Source organism: Arvicanthis niloticus, chromosome 5 (genome assembly GCF_011762505.2).
Source record: "Arvicanthis niloticus isolate mArvNil1 chromosome 5, mArvNil1.pat.X, whole genome shotgun sequence".
Classification (NCBI taxonomy): domain Eukaryota; kingdom Metazoa; phylum Chordata; class Mammalia; order Rodentia; family Muridae; genus Arvicanthis; species Arvicanthis niloticus.
This window is the reverse complement of record NC_047662.1, coordinates 62,411,107-62,420,131: the sequence shown is the minus strand read 5'-3', so window position 1 is coordinate 62,420,131 and position 9,025 is coordinate 62,411,107. Positions and strand designations below refer to the sequence as shown.

At 37.5% G+C, this 9,025-nt stretch overlaps 1 long non-coding RNA gene across 1 annotated transcript; it reads right to left on the bottom strand.

The window, feature by feature from the left end:
* Positions 1–427: 427 nt before the first annotated feature.
* On the bottom strand, positions 428–3,642 carry LOC143442230 (uncharacterized). Its single transcript, XR_013110243.1, has 3 exons — positions 3,505–3,642; positions 643–745; positions 428–522 (listed from the first exon to the last, which is right to left on the bottom strand). It is a non-coding gene; the product is annotated as an uncharacterized LOC143442230 (long non-coding RNA).
* Between the last annotated feature and the right edge of the window lie 5,383 nt (positions 3,643–9,025).

Sequence of the window (9,025 nt, the reverse complement as noted above, 5' to 3'; positions counted from 1 at the left end):
GTTCCCGCAGACCTATCCACAGTGGCCGACTTCCTTCAACTAGGAATCTACTGTTCACCTCTAACAATGCCTTCACATTACCAATCTATTATTTAGATCAATGAAATTATTAAGATTGGGGAAGTAAATTCACCAGTTGCTTCAAATCCTCTGCCTTGGCTTCTCTGGCTTGTCTGTCCTTGGACCTGTGAGCAGAAATAAAGCCTTTCTCTTTTAAGCTGCTGTTGTCAGAATATTTTATCACAGAAACAGGAAAAGAATTAAAACACTATCTCTGTTGTGGAGAGCATTTTCTACTCGTTCCTCCCAACGAATTTCTCCACACCTAACAATAGTTATAATTGAATCAAACAGAAAGTCCCACCATGGTCGGTGGGAAAGCAAGGATTGGCATTTCCAGTTTCTAATTTGAATATGGTTTCTACTCACCTGAAAAAAAAAATCGATAGCAGTTCTCTGGCTGTGCAGAATGAAAAGGTGAAATGCCTTCTTCCTGGAAATCCACTCCCACACTCTTTATTCCTGCAAAATAAAGTGAGTCTATTGAGCTAATAATTTTAGCAGGTATTGCCTAAAATAAATAAAAGAAGCTGCACTGTTTATATATATATCACAGCCCAGCCCAGCACACCCCACACTCACCTGACAAGCACACAGAGGAGGCGCTCTAAGAATCACTTCCAGTCTTACTTTGTCCTCTTTACTCTTTCCACATTTGTTTAAGGTCACATTTACAGAACACTGTCTTGGAAATACAAAAGAGAAAATGTTTGCATTTCAACTTTTAAGAATGTACATGAGATTTTTGCTCAAACGTGTCTGCATACTGTATACATGCCTGGTGACCGAGGAAACCAGAAGAAGCCATCAGATCACTAAGAACTAGAGTTATGGATGGTTGTGAGCCACACTGTGTGTACTGGAAATGAAATCCAGGCCCTCTAGAAGAGCAGTCAGTATTTTTAACCAGTGAGCCATCTCTCCAGCCCAAAACTGCTGCATTTTCAATTTCTGTAGGCTTTCCTTTTAATTTTAGATGCAATGCCAAAACAAAATAAAAGCCAGGAACGCATGGTTTCTGTAATGCTTACATTGTTCTGAAAAGTTTCAAAGAAATATTTAATAAACAGCTTTAAAATTATGGCAGAAGTGATGAACATCGTGTGTCTTTAGGCAGGGAGGGAATTTTAAGTAAAATAGGATCTGCATGAAGCACAGGGCCAGATGGAAGCAGCTTAACTTACTCATTCGGGAGCCAACAACATGGTTTTAAGACTCAAAGGTGAATATGTATTCATTACCAGTTAATTTTTAAACAAATTGAAGTTGTTTATGAATAAAATTTAGAGTTAAAACTGCCGACCAATCAAGATGACTAAGGAATAATTAAAAAAGTGAAACTAGAAGTAGACAAATTCTTCCATGTTTTGCTTTGCTTTCCAATAAAACTAAATATCACACAAAATAAGGAAGAGAATTAAAAACTGCCACGCATTATATTAATTGCTTTGTAATTAGACTACTTCATGCTTTATAAAAGCTCACTGCTTGTGTAGTACATCCATCTGCGTGAATTTCTCTGAATCCCCTCAGGTAATTAGTTTGCAAAATATCGCTGGATGGCATATTCTCCCTCACCAGTACTCTTGAGATTTCATAAAAGACAAGTGCTCTCACCACAATGCTATGTGGAGAAATCTAATTAACAGAAAATATTGTATGATGCTCATATCAAACTTTACTTGGGCAAATGCATACAAACCCCATGTATTCCTAGGTGACCTAATTAGGCAAAACAAATTTATCTCACAAATCTTAACACTAAGGTTTCTTTGGAGCAAGTATACAAAGCCTTGGGAAACATCTGATTCTCTGCTGGAACCTCAGAGCTTCCCAATATTCTGTACCACACAGTGCATCTATAACATGTCCCAGGATATTTTCTGTCAGCTCTGTTGGATGGAGGTCTCATCTATGTGGCCCTCTGGGACCAGCCCCACCTCCCCTCTGGCTCATCTTGCAGGATCTTTATCTTTTGCTTTCTTGGAAGCCACAAGACCATCCCAGATCTTTTATTCATCAATTCTTCATTTCAGACACATATGTTACCAAACTTCCTCCATAATTCAGATGGAGAGAAATTTCCTTTTCCTCTCCTGATCATTTTGAACTCTGTGCAAAGGGATGTTTGGTTTGAGTTTTTCTTTTTCCTATTGCAATATTCTATAATGTCTAGATTATATTTGTGTATTACTTTTATCCTGTTCTCTATTAAGTTAGGAAAGTTACTTTGCTTTAAATATATATATATATATATATATATATATATATATATATATATATATATATATATATTTGGGAGGCTTAGGCCATAGAATTGCCATGAACTTGAGGCTAACCTGTGCTACATAGACCCTTGTATCAAACAGAACAAAGTATCTCCTTCCCTTTCTAATCTTTCCTCCACTCTTAGCTGATAATAAGCCTTGATTTTCCAGCTTTGTCATTCCTAGGCCACAATGTATGGTATTAATGACAGAAGGAAGCTGGTTTGCTGGAGTCTTGGGCAGTGGAAGAGTAAACCCTACAGGTGGAGTTGTAGTCCACCAGCAAACAGAAGGCTTTGAACAGTGAAGTGTACGAAGGTAAAAGACACACGTATGGCGAGAGTAGAGTATGTACTGGCTACAGCCAACCAGCCAACTAGTGGTGGGCCTATTGTGAATGTGGAAGAGCCTTGGAGAAAAAACATTCCATCTCTCAGATCTAAGGTACATTATCAAACAGGGATTAGTTAGCCCAGATAGATAGGAGAAATACTTTTGGGGTGGTAAGTATCCAGCCTGCTATACCTTTGGCAGGATCCATGAATGTCAAACTGGTGCTTCTCATATGGCTCATATCTAAATGAGACCTTTGCTTGTCAGAAGAGGGAATAAAGTCTTGTGATTTTCCTAGCTCTGAGCCTTTTGAGAGAATCACCATGGAATATTGACAATTATTTGAAATATTAACTTCTTTGAATACCTATTCTGTCCCTGAGGAATCTCATTGTCAAAGAACCTTAGGTGTCCAGCCCAAACTTCCCTAGGTGTTAGAGTGATGCTAGAAGTGAAAACTTTCCTAGTAAAATACTCTTTTCTGTTCGCAGAGCCAGCAGAACCAACCAGAGTGTGCTGGGAGTGGTGGTGAATTCATTTAACAGGATCACTGTGTGTTTTAGTGTCCAGTCTGGGCTACACGGCAACTCCCTGTCTCAGAAAGGGTAAAAAACAAGCTGGGAGCACTGTCTCTGTCATGCTACTAAAAAAAAAAATATACTTCATTATTTGTTTTCCCTAATTTCCAGTGTGAATTAGTCACTGTTCTGTTGCTGTGTCAAAACACCATAACCAAGGCAATGTATAAAAAAAAAAATCATTAATTGGGCCTATAGTTTCAGAGGGTTAGAGTCCATGATGGCAGAGCACAAGCACAACGGCAAGAACAGCTGAGAGCCCATACCTTGATCCACAAGAAGGATGCAGAAAGAGCCAACTGAAAATGGCATGAGTTATTTGAAACTGCAAATTCCATTCCCAATGACACATCTCCTCCAACAAGTCCACACCTCCTAATCTTTCCCAAACAGTTCCGCCAACAGCTCTGGGAAGTATTCAAACATATGAACCTGTGGGAGACAGTCTCATTCAATCCAACACACAGTGTTTTTATGTATCCATGAATAAAATAAATTATGCCAATTATTTTAAAAGAGTGTAAGGTACTTTCTGAATATAGTATTTTTTAACCAATAAAAATTTTTTACAGTTAAAAAAAGAGAGCAAAATATTTATAAAGCCAAGCCGGGCAGTGGCTTTAATCCCAGCACTTGGGAAGCAGAGGCAGGTGGATTTCTGAGTTCAAGGCCAGCCTGGTCTACAGAGTGAGCTCCAGGACAGCCAGAGCTATACATAGAAACCCTGTCTCAAAAAAATGTATATATTTATAAAGCCTTTATTAGTTCTGTTCAAAGCAGGAAGACAGGGATAATGTTACTGAATGATTCATTATAATTTACTTAGATGTAATCACTCATTGAAATCTAGTAAATGTATCTTTGATAAATAACTGCAAAGTACATAGAAGAAATATTAAATATAATAATACTCATTAACTTAGTATCTTCTATTGAGGATAATTATGGTGAGTTGAATCAAATACATATATAAACTATATGATCAATAAATGGAAAAAAATCCAATACTTGATACATATGAAGTTGGAATTTCTGGGGTTTTGGCAACAAGACATGTTGTTGTGTCATGTAATAATTTTTCTGAAGACTGTCTTATGAGAGGATTTTTTGCTGAAGGCAGACATGTGAGAGAATGCTTTGCTGAGAACAGATATGTGATGTTTTTCTGGAAGCTGTCTGGTGAAAATGTATGCAATATTTTGCTGAAGCAGATGCTTGAGAGAACACATGATGTTTGCAAATAGTACAAGTGTAACCCACCAGACAGTGGACAGTGCTGTGGCTTTGGTTTGCCTTGCTTTCTTTGCTGATCTTTGCTTGCCATGACTTTGTAGAGAGAAATGGACCAAATAACTTCTGGTGGTGTTCTGGTTGCTTCTTGCCACTTCAATGGACTCCTGCTGATCGGTGGAGCCTTGTCATTTCTTCTAGATTCAGATGCTGCTGCTGACTCGACTGAACTACTAAAAACAAAGATTGGAATCGTCGCCCCAAAAGTACTTCTAAACAGGTGCACTTTCCCCTTGTCCTATTAACCATCTTCCTCCTCTATCTTTGATCAGTGGGCTATAATGGAGGGTAAAGCATTTAAGAACCCTTATCAAAGTAGGTTTTGAAAAATCTAAGCCTACCCACATACATTAAGAATTACCATGCCATAAATTTCAAACTTCCCATGAGAACCAATTTTCAAATAATTCCTACAGAGCTGTGTGTTGTTCCGCATATCTGTGATTCGGCAGGAGGGATGAGGTGACTTGAACAACTCCATAAGAATAAAAAGAGAGCTCAGGAGGAGCACACTCCAGAAGATAGGGGCACCATTAGGTGCCAAACTGCTCAACAAAGAACCAGGACTTAACATTATACAAGTTCATCTATAGGGAAAGACTTGAAAATGAAATATATTGAAAGTAGAAACCTCAGGAAAGCATTAGTTTTTTTCTTTTCTGAAGAAAAATGCAAAAAAATATGGTGCCCTTTGGAGATATGGCAGTAAAACGAAAGAGATAAATAAAGGGGAACAAAATATAGTCCTAGTTTTGAGGAAGATGCTGCTCTCCCATCCCCGGCACTGTTAGCAAATCTGCACAGCCTAGTGCTACGGAAGGAGCTCTTGGAACAAGGACACTCATCCACCAAATGCTTCGGAACAAAATCCAACAAAGCAACAAAGTTCAGTGTAAAAAGAATATGTGAACAAAAATTAATTTCTCTTGAAAGTTCTATTCCACTCAGAAAGGAGTTGGGGGGGGGGGGGGAGAAAGGAAAAAAAATATAACTAACCTCCAAAGTGAATTAAATATTCTTATACATGGAAAGATTTCCTTTAATGCATATGGTTAAGAATTTGAGAACTAGACTCTACGCCCACCTCTCCTCTACTTCCATCAGACTCCTGAACCATATAGACAGGAGCATGTTGTCCTCTGAGGGGCTCCACACAGAAGCTGACACAGACAGATACAGACACTCACAGCCAAATAGTGAGCAGAGTTTGGTGACTCTTATGGAAGAATAGGAGGAAGGATTGCGGGCCACAAAGGGATAGGAACTCCTCAGGAAGACCATCAGAGTCAACTAACCTGTACCCTTTCTTGGGACTATCAGGGTCTGAACCACCAACTAAAGGCTATACACAGGCTGAACCTAGGCCTCCCTGCTCACATGGAACATTTGTGGAGCTTGGCCTTCATGTGGGTCCCAAACAGCTGGAGCAGAGACTATTCCAAAAGCTGTTGGCTGTCTGGAGGATATGTTCTTCTAGCTGGGCTGCCTTGTCTGGTGTCAATGGCAGAAGAAGCACCTAGCCTCAAAGAGACTTGAAATGCTGGGGGTGGGAGGGTGGAGTGGAGAGTCAGGGATAACCAGGGGGCTTCCACTTGCTCAGAGGAGAAGGGGAGGGGTGGGGGAAGAGTTGAGGGATGGGGTAATTGGGAGTGGGCAGTGAATAGGATGTAAAGTGAATACGTAAATAACATTAAATAAATAAATAAATACACACACACATTTAAAAACGTTACATAGATCCCAAACTGATTTCTAGAAACTAGAAATCACATTAATAGCTCTATGTTCCTTGAGTATTCCTTGTCACAGCTAGTTCATTATGATGAAAGTATTGATGTAAATTATTTTTCTACTATTTCCGCTTCATAATTCTTTCTGTTGTATTGTTTGTATTTTCATATATGTTTGAATTCATTTCTGTCTTTGCTACTCCCCAACCTGAACAACAAATCAAATATTTTTTCTTCAACATCTAGAAGAAATTTCTCTTAATGTTATCATAATTTCTTATCTTTAACTGATTTTTATTTCTCTTTATTTAATAGAAACATAAATTCACTATTCTTTAATAGTTGCAAAAAGAATTTAAGAACTAAAACTGGAAACAGAAAAACTTTCAAGAAACTGAACATTATCAAAGTTACAGTTGGACTCAATTGTATTGAAATTAGGAAATTTTTGAAGAAAAAAAGAGGAGGCTATCTTAAAAATGAAGATGAAATTACAAGCTTCACAGGGGGCAGATTAAGATGAAATTCAGGACATGTTGCTACACAGTCACTTCTGCATCTCCACATTTTGTATGTTGAAAATTGGATGTGAGCAATAGTAACAAGAGCTGGGACACTTGGAAGACCGAGCAGGCTCTACCCTCAGAATGGGACTACTGCCTTGATAATGGGAGTATCCATTTGTCTGTATGTCCCTGTGCCACCTGAAGGTACACAGGCTTTTGACTATTAATAACGGGACCCTCACTGGGTACCAAAAACATGCCAGCCCATTGATCTGGGACTTATCTGTGCTAATAATAGCGTGAGAGGTGTGTGTCTATTTATAAATTACCCAGCCTTCTCTTTAAATGTGTGTGAGTGTTTTGCCTGTGTGTCTTGTGTATGTAATGCCAGTGGGGGCCAGAGAGAGCACTGATCCTCCTGAGACTGTAGTTACATTGGCTATGAAACACTGTGTGGGAATGGAAGGTTGAAACTTGGTCTCCTGGGGCAGCTAGTGTTTTTAACTGCTGAGCCTACTCCTCAGACTCTAACTTCTTTCCAGACCAGTCTGAAGAGACTAAAACAGTTATTGGAAATAACTGAGAAAAGAAACATGAGAAAAGAAAAAAGAAGTGAGAGAAGAGATGATGAAGAAGACCGAGTGTCCAAACAATTGCAGTCTTTAAAGAAGGCAAATAACTCTGGTGCATAAGTGATACTCAAACTCTAATCATGAAAAGCCCTCTAGAAATAATAGCACATTTAAATCTAGATGTTGAAAAGCTCTTTATGTACACAATGATATAGCAAAAACTGTACCTCAAAAAGAAACAAACAAATATATAGATGATATTATATGACACATGATATATGATTTATGACATATATGACATAAGATATGATATAGCATATAGGATTGATATACGATATATAATATATGATTGATATATGACATATGATATATGATATATGGTAAATATATAATAAAAATATAGTATGTAATATGTAATATATAATAAATATATATTAGTGGCAGAGGAATTTAATGTCACTTCACACTGACCCCTTAGATCAACTGGGCAAAAAAGAACTATAAGGAATGTGAATATGTGATGACTTCTTCATGTGTTTTATTATGACTACATCAAACTTCATGTTCTTACAATAGAAAATGTACCTTCTCACATGCATGTTCAACAAATCATGAAAATTGCTCATTTTAGCTTACAAAACAATGTTTTAAAAATTATAACCATTTAAAGCAATATATGTTTAGAATTTTGAGATAATAGATGATTAATAAAACAGACCATTTCTCTGAAAATTACAAAATATCCTACTAAATAAGTTTTGAGTGAAAGAAAAAAAAAACAAAACAAGAATTAAGGACTTTTTAGCTCAGTATATTGGCACATGCTGGCAATCCCACTCAGGAGATGTGGCAGGAATGTTGAAAATTTAAAGAGGACATTGGATTCCCAGGGACTGGAATTACAGAGGGCTGCGAGCCATCATATGGATGCTGGGAACAAACCCAAATTCTCCGGAAAAACACTTGGTATTCTTAACCACTGAGCCATCTTTCCAGCCTGGGAATTAATTCTTAATACAAAGGAAGTTTTATAAAGCTACTTTTATATAAACATGAAAGATAGCATTTCTAGATCATATATAATATATTAATATCCAAAATATATGAAGAACTCCTATAATTCAGCAAACCGTCAAACAATGCAATGCAAAGCAGGTAAGAGCATCTTTCCAAGATATACAGTCAATAAGCATAAGAAAAAATAATCAGCATCATTATTCACTCTGGAAGTGCAAACACGAGATGATATTACCTCACACTTCCTGGGAGGACTATGATTTTAAAAGAAAAATAACATGCTGCCAGGGACTTGGAGAAGTTGTGTCTTCTCTGCATCATTAGTAGAAGTGAAAGGGGATGCAGCCACCATGAAAACAGTACAGGAAACTTTTAGCAAACTATAGGATCCAGCAAGAGTTGGATTTGAGAATACTGAAACTGGTATCTCAGACTGATGTTGGTGCATGATGTTTCTAGAAATGCTACTTATAGTACCCCAAAGATAGGCATTGTTCATGTCTCTCTATAGCTGAATGGACAAGTTTTATGTGTTCTAATAAAATGGAATATACCTTAACCATAAGAAAGGGATGGGGTTTGATGAATAGCACAATGAAGTAGACCTTAAAAATATATGCTAAGTGAAATATTGCAGACATAGAAAAGCAAAGACTGTGATATTGCAAATTA